The 13877-nt window shown below is 36.2% G+C and overlaps 1 long non-coding RNA gene across 12 annotated transcripts in view; it reads right to left on the bottom strand.

Annotated features, from left to right (window-relative positions):
* Positions 1-13877, bottom strand: part of LOC144930839 (uncharacterized) — a 356516-nt gene that overhangs the window by 332317 nt on the left and 10322 nt on the right. The window contains exon 1 of one of the 12 annotated variants that reach the window (XR_013636272.1): positions 599-706. The exons of the other annotated variants lie outside the window; for them this stretch is intronic. This is a non-coding gene — a long non-coding RNA (uncharacterized LOC144930839). Of the gene's footprint in view, positions 1-598; positions 707-13877 lie in introns of those variants that run through there. 12 annotated transcript variants of the gene reach the window in all.

The raw sequence follows: 13877 nt of genomic DNA, 5'->3' as shown, positions 1-13877 counted from the left end.
AACCCTTTACCAAGCTGTCATTGACTGGCCACAGCAGCTACTGTTATTTCTATCATGGTAGCTTCTAAAGGTCCCAGCCCCATTGTCCTGGCCACTGTACAAACATTTATGTCACCCCTTCAAAGGAAACAGGAAGTTAATAATCTTCTGACCAGAATTAACATGCTTGGCCAATATCCATGCAATGCATGTTTTCCATTGGAGCATGCCACATACAGAGTTTCCTGCTTTCTTCCCCTTTTTGCTTTGCCACACTCCCTTTCTCACATGGCAAAGCAATGGCAGGGATATATCATGGTACATCCTGACTTTAACTTATTTGCTTTGGGAAGCATACCATGTTGTACAGTATTCCAGGCCATGGTTTCTTGCTACAACCAGCTCTTTTCTGTATCACCTAATGTAAGAGACCATACGGAAACCTGCACAGCACCTTCCGTATTCCATTTGGGGGGGCCCAGCATTCTGCAAATATTCGCAGCACAAACTCTAATGGTTCTGTAAAATACACACTTACAATTAAGCTTATAAATGAAAATGGACATAGTAAAATCCTGAATATCATATATTGCATATTTCCAGTACATATATAACATACCGGTACTTCCTATGGTCCTGCATACAGCTCCCAATCACATCCGTGTTCTGAGGGCAACAGAGTGTACAGCCCTTAAAAACTTGAAAATCAGCACTCCCGTTTCTCACTTTCTTGAGCACTAAAATGCATTTAAAATTAGAAAAATTGACGTATTATCTTTTTGACTTCCTGGTGAGTTTATTTACTCCCTTGTTCAACAGGGCTCTTGTTTCATAGAAATGTAAAATGTGTAATATGCTAGAACACCAAACTGTTAACTTGGGGTGAAATTCATACCTATGCAGAACAAGGCCAATGGGACCACTGAAGTCCTACTGAACCCTGGGGTAAATGTTACCCTTAATAGAAATATTCAAATTACTTGGACTATATGTTATTGAAGTTTGGGCTATCAAATAATCCACAGGATTGTATTATTAGGAATATTGCTGATTGCATTACTTTGATGCAGGTTCATGAAATATCAGGAAGAGAGAAAATTAGGGAAATAAAGTACAGAGAGAGACAAATCCTCAGATGGTGTAAACTGAGATAGCTATATTGAATTCAGCTGAGTTATATTAATTTACAAGAACTGAAGATCTGGTCTCAAGAAGTTAACACTTTCAGTGCTCAAGAGTAAAAAGTGTTTAAAAGCAGAGATGGGCTAAACTACACTGGAGACTGGGAGAAATGACCAATTCAATCTGCCACCTGTTGGGATATTGGGTTGTTCATTCACATTTTCTAATAGCTCCACCCAAAAGAGATGATTGCGTACTTATTAGAGTATTAGCAATTCTTTTTAAATATAAAATGTATACAGTTTTAGAAAAATTTTCAGAATAAAGCATTTTTAAAATGCCCTGTGACTTAGCATTTTCACTTTCATTATCTCTGGTCATGTTATATAGTTCAGAACATGAAGTGATGTAGCCACATGATGTAGTTAGCAGGCCTGCCAAAAATTACATAATAAATCCCAGGGACCTGGAAAAAGTGTTTTCTGGTGAGTACCATATTCTCCTCAGACTTCTTACTTTTCAGATTTTTTTAAACTAATTTAATTGATTTTTTTACTTCCATTAAATTTATTTTGCTCTAATGACATGTTAGCATTACTTGCTTGCTACAGAATCCTATTGAAACCAGTGGAAATCTTGTGTGAATAAGGAATGCTGTATAAGAACCTTCCATGACAATAGTTATAATGTCCTTTGGTTTTGGACTAATAAAATATTAAACTGTTTCTTAGAATCTGACCCTAAAAGGACCAGCATTAGTAATAGTTGTTGATTTTGCATAAGATTTGGAGAGGAGAGAGAGTGGTCTTTGTCAGACTTTATATTACTATTCCGATGTGAGCAGATTGCTGCAAAAATGGGTTGTGCCTATGACCAAAAATACTCTTGACTACCTTTAGGTGGGATGTATTGCCCAGTGCAAAAGGTCAAATCCTGCCACTCCTTATGCATCCAAATAGCCCTTACACACAAGAAGAGTTCCATTGACTGGCCTGGATGGGAAACAAGTGCACATCCATGTCAATAAGTGTTTGAAGGATCTGGCCTTAAATATGTCTGAATGCCTTACATTATATTTTATTGTATTTTATCTTCTGCCTAAAAATGCAGAGATATTTGTAGACCTTTTAATTTGGGCTGGTACCTGAGGTAGAAAATCCCTTGGGACATTTGAGCTAGCAAATAACTTGGGGTAAGAAGTGTATTCTAATTATTGCCACCCTCCTCCTTCAGCTGGTATAGAAATATTTAATTTCAAGCACTAAAAATGATTAAATTTGGTGCATTTCTGAGTTGAATTTTAGCAATGCATTACCTCCTGAATTGCTACATAAATATTAATAGAGTGATATGAAACTTTCGCCCCTAGTGCCCTTGGAGAACCAGAACCACAGCATGATACCTCAGCCATGGTAGCAAGTGATTTTTCCCAGGGTGATGATATTGGCCCTTATCCCTAAACTCCACCAACACCACCTTTGTGGAAACATTCTGTCTGTGCAGTTATCTCTAGTAGATCTGGGCAATATGTCAAATCAATGTGTCTTCAAAATATGTTTTAGAATTGCATTGTTGCTCTCTTCACTTCATAGGAGGTGCAAATCCAATCCTCAACACTGAGTCCAGCTGATTTGGATCCAAATTAACCACACTAGTGGCTTTTGCCACAGGATATTTTGTATTGCACATCTTCTTTGTGGGTATTTTCCATACTAAGTTCCTACAGGGTGGTTGTACAGTGATTATCAGTATGAATTTCATACCTGTTTTAAGATCTCACAACAGTTCACAATACCAATGGCTATCATTTCAAAAATGCTGAGTAAGCACTGACCGGATTCTATGGGAGTTACTGTGGGCCCCAACACTTTTGAAAACCAGGTCACTTATTAAGATACATGGTAAAACATGCTTGTGTTTTCTTAAGATAATGATACTATTGATAGTTGTCACCACTAAACTAGAGCCTCAGCCAAAATCCCAAGACACTGGCAGCATGAATGATACTGAGAAATGTTTCTGTCACATATGCCCATAAACTTTCTTCTTGTATTCAGAATGCTAGTTAGTCTATACTGACTGCTGGAATAAGGGTTAAGTTTCTTCAACTTTCTTCAAGTTTCTTCAACTCACCAAGTCAGAGAATTCCGAAAGTTTAATCACAAAGGATGGATTTGAGTCATGATGAACCTTAGTGAGCAGTTTGGTAGTTTAAAGACAAGTGTTCTCATTTTCATTCTTTATAGGCAGTGATCAAATCATCATAAACCCTGTTTAGGGAGGGAAATATTTCAGACAGGGAGTGGGCTCTTCTATATGATAGAATAAAAGGAAAATGTGACGTATTGTTTAAAAATTAAATCTGATGACATTACCAGAAATGTTACCAGAAACAGAACAGAACAAGAATTCATTATTGTTTCAAAGTTAGTTTATCATAAATCTGCCCTATGACACATAATAACTAGTAACGTTTTGAAGGTTATGCGATAGCAAGTTCAACAGTGTAGGTGACTGACAATGTGAGCTGCATGATAATGAGTCCCAGGGGAAATCAGGCTTTAGGATGCAGGGTGAAGCATCCCTAGGCTTTTATTCAAATGGAAAAACATATTCAAAAGTTTATTGTTTATCTCATAAGAACATCAAATAATACACAGTCCTTCGAATCAAATATATAAAGCACACTATGGAACTGTTTGCTGCAGAAAAACATTGGCTGATTTGGTCCAAATTCAAAATACCTAATAGCTTATATAGTGAAACACATGGAATGATTTTGATATGAGGGGAATTTATTTTTGGTGCATTCTCTCTGTTACAGAACTATGAACTAAAAGGCATAGCAAGTCAATTTGGTCTTGCATCAGAAACAAGAAAGAGGAGCCGGAGAGCATTAAAATAGTTGTTTTTAAATCTTCTGTATTTCAGAACAATAGATAAAGTTCTTTAAGTGTGACAAATATAAATTGGACTCATTCTGAATTTAATGTTAAAAGTATGTCAGCTCTAATTAATTAATTCTTAGTGTACAAACTAATTTAAAGCCAATAATGAGAGCAAGTTTTTTTATTTTTCAAGAAGAGATGCCGTATATATTATACGTGAAGAGTATAATGTACCCCACCTCTGCAGCTAGTTCAGCACCTGAATAACGGACCTTATCTTGCCTCAGTTGAAGTCAACGGTAGTTTTGTCACTGCCTATAATAAAAGCAGAATTGGTCCCATTATCTGTGCTGAAATAGCATGTAAGACAGAACTTTTATATATAAATTCCCAACATCTCAAATGCCAAGGGCAGCCTGCATTCCAAACCCTTAACTACACAGCCACTGGCAGCCTGCCACCCAGCCTTATGTAGTGATATAGAAACAACCACAACGTGACCCTTTATTCTGAGCTATCACTTCATGCTGGAACATTGGGTCAGTTACCTTGCATCTGTTTTCCCCAGGCACTGTAGATTTGCAACTTTAATATTTCTGCTTATCTCAAGCACCCGCATAGTTTTACTGGAAAAAAATGGTGGAAAATTATATTGTGCTTAATTATTGTCATTGAATTTGAGGATATCATGTAAAAGTATATTAAAGAATTTCCATCTAGAAGGAAATATCTAAGGAATTAAAAGTAATCATATGTGACTCATGCAATCTAGGTGTATAACCATACCTGTCAACCATACTAGTTCCCTACTTTAAACACAGTTTCATATTCCTTTTTGTGCAGTGAGGAGGTATTATTTCATAATGCATTTTGGTCATTAAAAGCAAAATTAGACTACTTTCAAAAGGTTGTTCAGGCACCAAAATCCATTTTCTCTCTCTTTCGACATTTGCCATCCTATGCCTGAGAGCTGAAAAAAGTTAAGTAGCATATATTTTACCTCACTTTGTTCTACCAATTCATAATATTATGATAGCTTTTCATAAATTTACCTGGGATCAGTTTATTGACACACTATAAATTACAAACATCCTTAAAGCTCCAAGACTATTTACAAATAATAAAATGCTAAAATGTTCTTACCTCTTACACAGGCTAGGTTATCCAATGAATGAATCATTCATTTGCTATATTGGTATATATTTCAACATGCAACTTAAATACTATTTTATAAACCTAAACTTTGGGAAAAAAATAACTCTCAGACATGCACCAAAGGGACGAGGAAAAACCAGTAATGTTTTTTAAGCTGCTCTTAATTTTACAAGGAGCTATTGCACAGAAGGACAATTCAAACCAAATGCAAAAATCAACACATTTACAAAGGGTTGGAAAGAAAATACATTTCTCATAAACCAGAGGTAATTGTAGTTTTGGACTCATTCTTTACTAAATGCAATATTGCCAGTTATTCATCTTCTTAAAATATTTAGAAAGCCCGATATTCTGAGAAAATATGAGCCACATTAAAGTACAGAAAATTATAGAAATCTGGTCATACAATCATTAAGTTCAATTGCAAATTGAATGGCTTGTTAGATACTGTTTCCCATTTAGTATTTTATTTTTATTAAATTACTATATACCTTAAAACAGTTAGCTATAAATTTATATATCTAGATTAATTGAGTTCTGCCTAGTGCTGTAATATCAAAACATGCATAAATCAGCATGCTTGTTTTCCTATCATACATAAAGCTTCTGTACGCTAGTTATCAGAGGTATTCATAGATATACACAGAGCAAGTCTATTCTGGGTCCTTCCTCTGTGTGGTCTTTTAGAACTGTCGTTATCAGCTTTCTGTTTATTATTGTGCTCAGTTTAAAGGGAATTTGCCAAGTGATCCCTGGACTCCAATCTTTAGGCCTGTTGTCAGGACAAATTAATTTCTGTGGAAACCCACTGTGCCTCAGATACCATCTAGGAAATGTAGGATTAATGGAGTCCCTGTACAACAAGCTTTGTAGTGTAGCTGCTGGGGGAGGGGAGCAAGTATTGTGAGGAAGTAGAAAACAACATAAATAAAGCCACCAAGTTGTGGTGTGTGTTGGGGAGGTGTTTATTTTTGTTTTGGGAGGGAGTTAAATCATAAACTCAGGTTAGTAATAATGCAAAATATAATACAGTGACACAAGAAAAACTGGCAACTTTGCAGCAATTTCTCTGTGTATAGAAATAATGCAAATTGTGGGATCCAGGTCTAAGTATCAATATTTTGTATTTTACAAACCAAATCCATCTCTTCAGTAAATAAAACCAGGATATTTAAAGGAAACATTCTGCTATGAATCTCACAAGAAAATAATGAAACTGCAGTACATGATCATTTGGAAAGGAATTATGAAAACTGGATTTGCTATGGTGTCAGGTCATTACTATGTTAACTGACAGATGAGAATTTTTTATCATATCTTATTATTGTTAAAATGTTCATCAACTTTCCTTGCTTCTTGAAGTATATACATTTGGAAAGTGACTGTCCTGTTAGGAAAATGTTTTTACTTAGGAAAGAAAAGAAAGTAAGACATAGCTGTTAACAGGTAAAGCAATGCTGGCCTTCATGTTGTGCCTTTGTCCGTACACTGTAGCTGGAAGCCCGAAAGTTGTGAAAACAAGAAATCAGCATTTTCATATGTTGTTTATTTTCTCATTTTCAGCTGGATGACTCTTTTCCCATGGTTAGAGATGCAGGATTATACCTAGTAAATTGAGAATTCTTAGACTTTCTTTTCTGTTACAGAGTAAATCAGTTGGAAATATATGAGACCAAGATATGGAAACATAGGGCCAAATTCTATGCTGTATTACACCCTGTGAATCACCAGGAAAGTAAATTGTAAATTTGGCCTACAATGGCATTATAACACCTAATGGATTACAAAAGGGATATGAAAGATACTATTAATTAGGGATATGAAAGATACTATTAATTTAAGGTCAAATGGGATAAACAAACCTTAACTCCACAATACTGCATTATCATGATATTAAACACTTAGAATCTTGCTGACACCCATTTAACATTCCCACATCCAGCCATGTATATCTCAGTGCACTTTTAATATAAGAGTGACAGATGATGAGGCCACACCAGAAAGCTCCTTTAACATGTCTCTCCAATTTGCAAATACCTAAATGTATGTTGTGTTTCCTTAAAAGTGAAAAAGAGGAGCAGCGTGGGAGCTCCTAGGTTTTAGTGTGGTCCACTTTTTCTTTGGAAGAGTAAGGCTGCACGTTTGGGTGGTTATTTTGTTAATCCCACCCTCACCTGCATGTGATACTCCATTATTTACAGCAAATATTCCAAATGATCTTATTTTTCTCTCCAACTAAAATATACAGATTAATCTTGAGAGACTTTTTATATGCCAGTTTTTTACTATTATAGAAATTCAACTAACTCCATAATGACAAACACAATTATCTTCAAGAAGTATATGTGATTTGGATAGGAGTAAACTCTGGTGACTACAAAACACACACACACACACACACACAGTTTTAAGATTAAATATATGTAATGATAATAATAATATTAATAAAAAAGCAAATATTTTCAAAAGACCTTTCATATTCCTCCTGTAGTTGCATCCTCTGTTTTATGTTGTGGGCAAAAGAAGTTTTACATCATATTTGTTTGCACATTGGATATGATGTATTTATTCCCAGTGAACATATTCTCAATCAGAATGGGACCAATTCTTAGTTGATGTAAACTAGCCTAGCTCCATTGAAGACAAAGGTGCTATGCAGATTTACATTAGCTGAGAATCTGGCCCAATTAATTCATTGCATACATACCCCAAAACAATAGCCAAGAACCAATACATAGAACACCTGATTTATGTGTGAATAAAAAGGTTAAAATTGTAGAGAAAAAATACACAAAGAATGGGAGGCCTTTAATAAATTTGCAAATAATAGGCCAAATTCTGGCTGCCAGTTATGCACAAGCACATGCCAGAAAAAAATGTTGCAGGGGGAGAGGTAGGAACAGCAGTTTCCGGTTCCCACAACCTTGCTCTATAAGCTCTTCACAACAGGAGCTCTGCAACAACGGTCCAGTGCAGGGCCTCGGGATCAAGAGGCCTGGTCCATATATTTGTGTACATCCGCTTCCTGGCAGTAACAATTATAAAAAACCCCACGCAGACTATTCCTGTCACTAGCAGGGAGGTTGTGTGTTGGGCCGCTGCCAGCCAGACCATGGGAGTACATTAAATGCTTAACAGTGTTAAAATGGGTGCGATACCAGAATTTGGCCATGAAGCAGCTCAGTTTTAGAAATTTCAAACTCAAATCTGTAAAAGAAACTTCAAGAAATCTTCAAATTCCCCTGTGAGCAGAAACCTTTATAGGATCTTGCTCAGAGAATTGAAATGTTGAAACTAGAATATTAATATCTGACTAAAATCACCTGAATAAAAACCATCCTACACACCACTTGCTAAAACGTATTGTGTAATAGTGTGTCAAACACTGGTCACCACAAAAAAGCCAACATTTACCAACTGTTATCACAAAGAATTAGAAATATCCCTAATATCTTATTTACCACAAATTAGTGGCTTCTTACTGATGACCTCTGTATATGCATTAATGGTACTATACAGAGTGCATGACCTGTAGATTGGAGTTCAGCTTGCATCATTACCATACCAGCATAATCAGAAGGTAAATTCTATCTTTATATGACTATAGATAACTTCAGACATAATGCAAAGTAATTCTAACATCTTTTCTCGGATCTTTTTCTTAGAACAGAGTAGACTAAACTTCAAGGGCCAGATCTTCAGCTGGTGTACATAAGCATCACTCCCTTCTAATCAAAGACACTGATTTCCACCAGGTGAGGGTCTGGCCCCATTTATAGTTCATAATCCAATAAGAATCCATTGGCATATAAACCAATATTCTACATATTTATTATCTGTAGTGATCCACTGTATCACCTGCTGTTCTTTGTATAGAGCCTTTTCCACCTAATGTTTATGCACAGTTGGACAAGATTCCTGGAACACAGCAACTATTGCAGGGCTTTAATTCAAACATAGTTCTGTGGACTTTCAATGCCGAAGAAATCAACAGAACCTTTCATTATAATTACTGTGCAAATAATTTTAAAACAGGATTAACCATCTGACTTTCTAAACAAAATATAATCAGCATGCTACAAATCTGAATATACAAAATATATACCACCACGATCACAGGTCAGTCGCTGGTAGAGGCTAGTAGTCTCCACTACAAAATTGCTGCAAACATTTGTACTTTAAGAAAATAAGTGAAGGATAGAATTGGAACAGAGGTAAAATGGGATTTCAGAGTAGCCAGGGATTAGGTATTACCTGTTCGGTAAAACATTTGTGCTTTAAATGAAAGTAACAAAGTGCAAATATATTTAAAAACAAAAACAAATAGGCTTCTTACAGAAACTCATCACTGGTAACAAGAGTAACACAATCGTTCACACCCAGTGAAATCCTGCCCTGTAAAATACATATTTTCCCTTCTCTCCTGTCACCACAATCCCAAAACGTATTCCCCAAAGACGAAGTAATTGGACCTACTGATGGGAGCTCTGCAGGACTTGGGGAATAGAATCTACTTCCCCTAAAGCTAATCAAAAACTGGCAAAAAATAGTTGAGAGAAAAAATTCTGATAAATTCTTGCCCTTTTTCCATCAAAATTTCAAAAATTTGTAACATTTTGATTAACTCTTTCTTTCCCTACTCAAGGCAAACTGTGGGATGAAATGTGGCCAGTCTACAGCTGTACTCTTCCATGCTGATGGAAGAGGTTAGGGCCACTGGATTTCTATAAGCATGGATCTGCCTGCATTCCAGAATCTCCTTACATTAGCCTATTTAACAATGGCCGGGGGACCGAGAGAGAGAAAGTAGTAGAGCTAAGAGGGAAAATGACAAGGTGAGAAAGAGGACAGACCCATGTACAACTTGTTTTTTGCTCTGTGTAGACTAGAAAAGGCTCCCAAATACAGTAGAACTCCTCAATGTACATGTACTGTAAAGTCAGCCATACAATAGACCATCCATGAAAGCTGCAGTCCATTCTGATAACAAATGAGTGATCTCCTTAGAATGTTTAAAGATTGCTTTCATGCGAATATTTTTAGTTAATTTTCTTGCATTTTGAGACACCCTCCCACCCCACACATTCAAATTATTTGTATCCCCAAGTACACAGAGTGGTGATGGGTCAGAGCCCACCTTATAGGATTTATTGTACTTAATCAGAGGTCATTCTTCAGAAGTCAGCTACTGTGGAGCACAATCAAAACAAAGCCACAGCAGCTAGGGTGTGTCAAAATAGCACCAGGACAACTCAGAATCCTTAATGCTCAATCTACAAAATCTCTCTGGTGTCCAATAGAATTTATTCATAATCTTAAAACAGTCTAGAGATGTTACGCTAAAACTGACTGATTTGTAATTTGCAGCATTGCTGTAGCTGTGTCAGTCCCAGGATATTAGAGAAACAAGGCAGGTGAGGTGATCTCTTCTATTGAACCAACTTCTATTAGTGAGAGAGACAAGCTTTCGAACTTATACAGAGCTTGAAAGCTTGTTTATCTCACTAACAGAAGTTGGTCCAGTAAAAAATATTACCTCACCTACCTTGTCTTGTAATTTGTTTTCCATAATTTTCCCCACTCCATTTCCTTGTATGAGAAATTGAATTCTTGTTCCTAATTAATATTCACACTATGGAGAGGTTTAACATCTAAGTATCACAAATATGAAGATGCTAAGGTATGTAAAAAAAAATGGATTTTAGCCCTAGTTCCAGATTAGTTCCCCTAGGTACTGTAGGAGAAGTCAACAGAAGATCCTTTACACATAATTACATTAATTCAGATCTGGTCCCCTCTTCAGCACTAAGCTTTGATTTATTTTGAAATTTCTCTAAGCATATAATATTCTTCTCTGAACTAAATAAGAGATGTTAAATATTCCTCTCCTCAGCCAGGAATGTTGTTCCTACTATTTGAAATGGAGATTAAAACATTTACTATTTAACAGATGAACTTTGAATGCTTTCCAGACCAGTTTACGAGACATGGGTTAATTAATAAGAGGTCACATAATAGGCCAAATCCTGAAGTCCCTTATTCAGGCAAAATTCTCACTGAAGTCAAGGGGAGAGTCCCCTGACTAAAGAATACTGGATTGGGCCCTACATTTCTCTGAAGCACAAGTCATGCTAAGGGGTATTTTATCTGTAGTTTCAAAAACTGTCTCTTTTCTTTATTGACATAGCCTAACTGCATATGTGTGTGCATCAAGCTGACATATATATGTACTATATAGTTTACTAAAAATAAACTCAAAAGAGTATTATGCTCAGAATAAATGCTTTCAAAAATCAATTCTAGACTGACAAATAAGTTAACTAGTTATGACTTTGTAATTGCACAGTAAACACTCCTTTAGGAAACAATGGATATGTTTTATGTTTCAAAAATAATTTGAAATAGTACAGCATATAAAATGGTACAACATGGCAGTAGTTAGGGAAGTTTGTGTATAATTGCAAAAAGGGTTAAATATAGGACTTATTCAGTTTCTTTTGGATGCTAAAATGTTAAAATGTATTAACAAAAGAGTATATGCAGTACACAACACACCCTTACTATAGCAATCACTTGCAATTTCACTAAGCATGGTTAAGTTGATAATATTCTAATCATATAACCAATTTCCTATCTGACCGCTTTGCATTCTTAAAACTGGCAATTTAATGTCAAGGTATACAATGGCCAAGAAAGAAGAGGTGAGAAATGTAGTTATCTGAACATAAAAAGAAATTCCAAACTAATTGAAAAATTGAACGGAAGAATGACAACTTGGACTTTTTACACTATATTCCTGAGGATGAAATGCATATTTTATGACAAAAGATTAGAGTGCTTTGTAACATTATTTTTCATTCTTAGCGGTGTCAACAGTGTACTCTAACCCCAGAGCCTTCAGATAAGTCATAGTTTGATTGACCATATAAATGCATTATCCAGTCATTACATTCAGTTTTACTTTTGTGAAAAAAACTCCATAGTGATATTCCACATGGAGCTAAACTCTATTTTATTTGTAGCCCACCATATCTCAGTTCTGGGAAATCCATAAATTCATTTGTCAAAGGCAAAAATATGTACACAAAATTCTCTCCAAATCTTTTGAAAGGTTTTGCTCAAACCCTTGACATAGCGTTTTACTCTAAACAACTTTCTAGGCAACCTTGCGATTCTCCATCTATGAAAATACACAGTTTCCCCTCCATGAAACTAGAACTGAGAGAAAGGAAATTATTAAGCATTCTAGTGGGTTTTTTCCAACAAAAACTAAGATAGAGGTCAATGAATAAGTGTGTGCAGGCTGGAACTTAAATCCTCTGGGGTGACTGTAGGCTAATTAATAATTAATGCCAGAGACATGGTGTTTGAAATGCAGATGTGATAACTGGAGGCCTGGCAAAGCTGTTCAGAGGAAGCAGATTTGGATGCTGTAGGGAATAGACCCTCCCTTGCCGGCTGGCTCTGAAAGCAGACCTGGGTGCAAAGCAGGGCCTATGGTTTACATTATATTCCCCTCAGCTGTTAATTACCTGAACCTACTTTGAAGTTCTTCTCTTTTTATCCTCTGCATGAAAAGAGATTGGTTCAGCAGAGGGATTTGAAAAAATGATCAAATACATTGAGGGGGGGGGAGAGAACTTCAGATATAAAAAAGATAAGGAAGAAAAACACACAGTGAAACATACAAGAACATATGAGGAAGTGCATGAGTGTGGTTCAATATTTTAAGCAACTTACGCTGCTCTAAGTTATTGTAATGCAACTGGTATTAAGTTAATCAAGACTAGAGTTTTTCTACAAGATCTTCTCTAGGAATTATTTTGGGGAAATTCTGTGGTCTGTGTTATACAGGAGGCCAGACTAGAGGGTCACAATGGTCCTTTCTGCCCTTGGAATCTATGAATCTCTGCACTTTTTATGAATAGATTTGTTAAAAAGAATTCCACACTGTATGTGTATAGTTTACAGTAATTATTTGATGAGAGTACCATGGGTAATTTTCTATGCTGTTTTTAATTTAATAAAGTCATTTAAACCTCCTTGTGTTTGGGGCTATTTAATGAGGTGTGCAACATTAATAGAATCACCAATGAGGTATTACTACAAGAATTAAGGTTTTGTGAAAATCATTCATTCTGGTGGAAGAGCTAGATAAGGACAGTACTTCATGTCTATGTGGGAACTGCAGATAAATGTAAAATTGTCAAAACCAACTGGAAGGGGGTTTAATGACAGATGACTAATAGTTTAATGCTATAAAGGGCAGTCAGGTTTGGTTTTAGGACTACAGGTAATTTCTGATTTGTTTAAACTAAGTAACAATGAGTTATCCGGAGTTTGGACACCAGCATACCCCAAAGGAGTGTGGGCCCCCCACGTGAGAAGTTGTTTTCTTTTTCACTTTTACCATACATCTACTCTTGCTACTTGAGGTCAAGTGTTTCCCCGAGTCCCATCAGCTACACACACACACAAGCAGTGTTCGTTTGTGACGCATATGGAGCATTCATGAAATATCTAATTTCCAAAAGGGATTGGTATCTCTGTGTCTTTCTGACAGTGTAATGGAACTGATCCTCCCACCAAAGGAAAATATGTACCTACATTGAAATCGACACCTCTAGCTGCGGAGTCATGTGAATAAGTGACATCAATTGCACACAGGCAGCAGTCAGGTGATAATCATGCAGCTCAGAAGCGCTGTGTGTCGCTTCAAGCCACCTCTCCTGG

Source organism: Lepidochelys kempii, chromosome 9 (assembly GCF_965140285.1).
Source record: "Lepidochelys kempii isolate rLepKem1 chromosome 9, rLepKem1.hap1, whole genome shotgun sequence".
NCBI classification, from domain to species: Eukaryota; Metazoa; Chordata; order Testudines; family Cheloniidae; genus Lepidochelys; species Lepidochelys kempii.
This window is presented reverse-complemented; position numbering and strand designations above follow the sequence as displayed.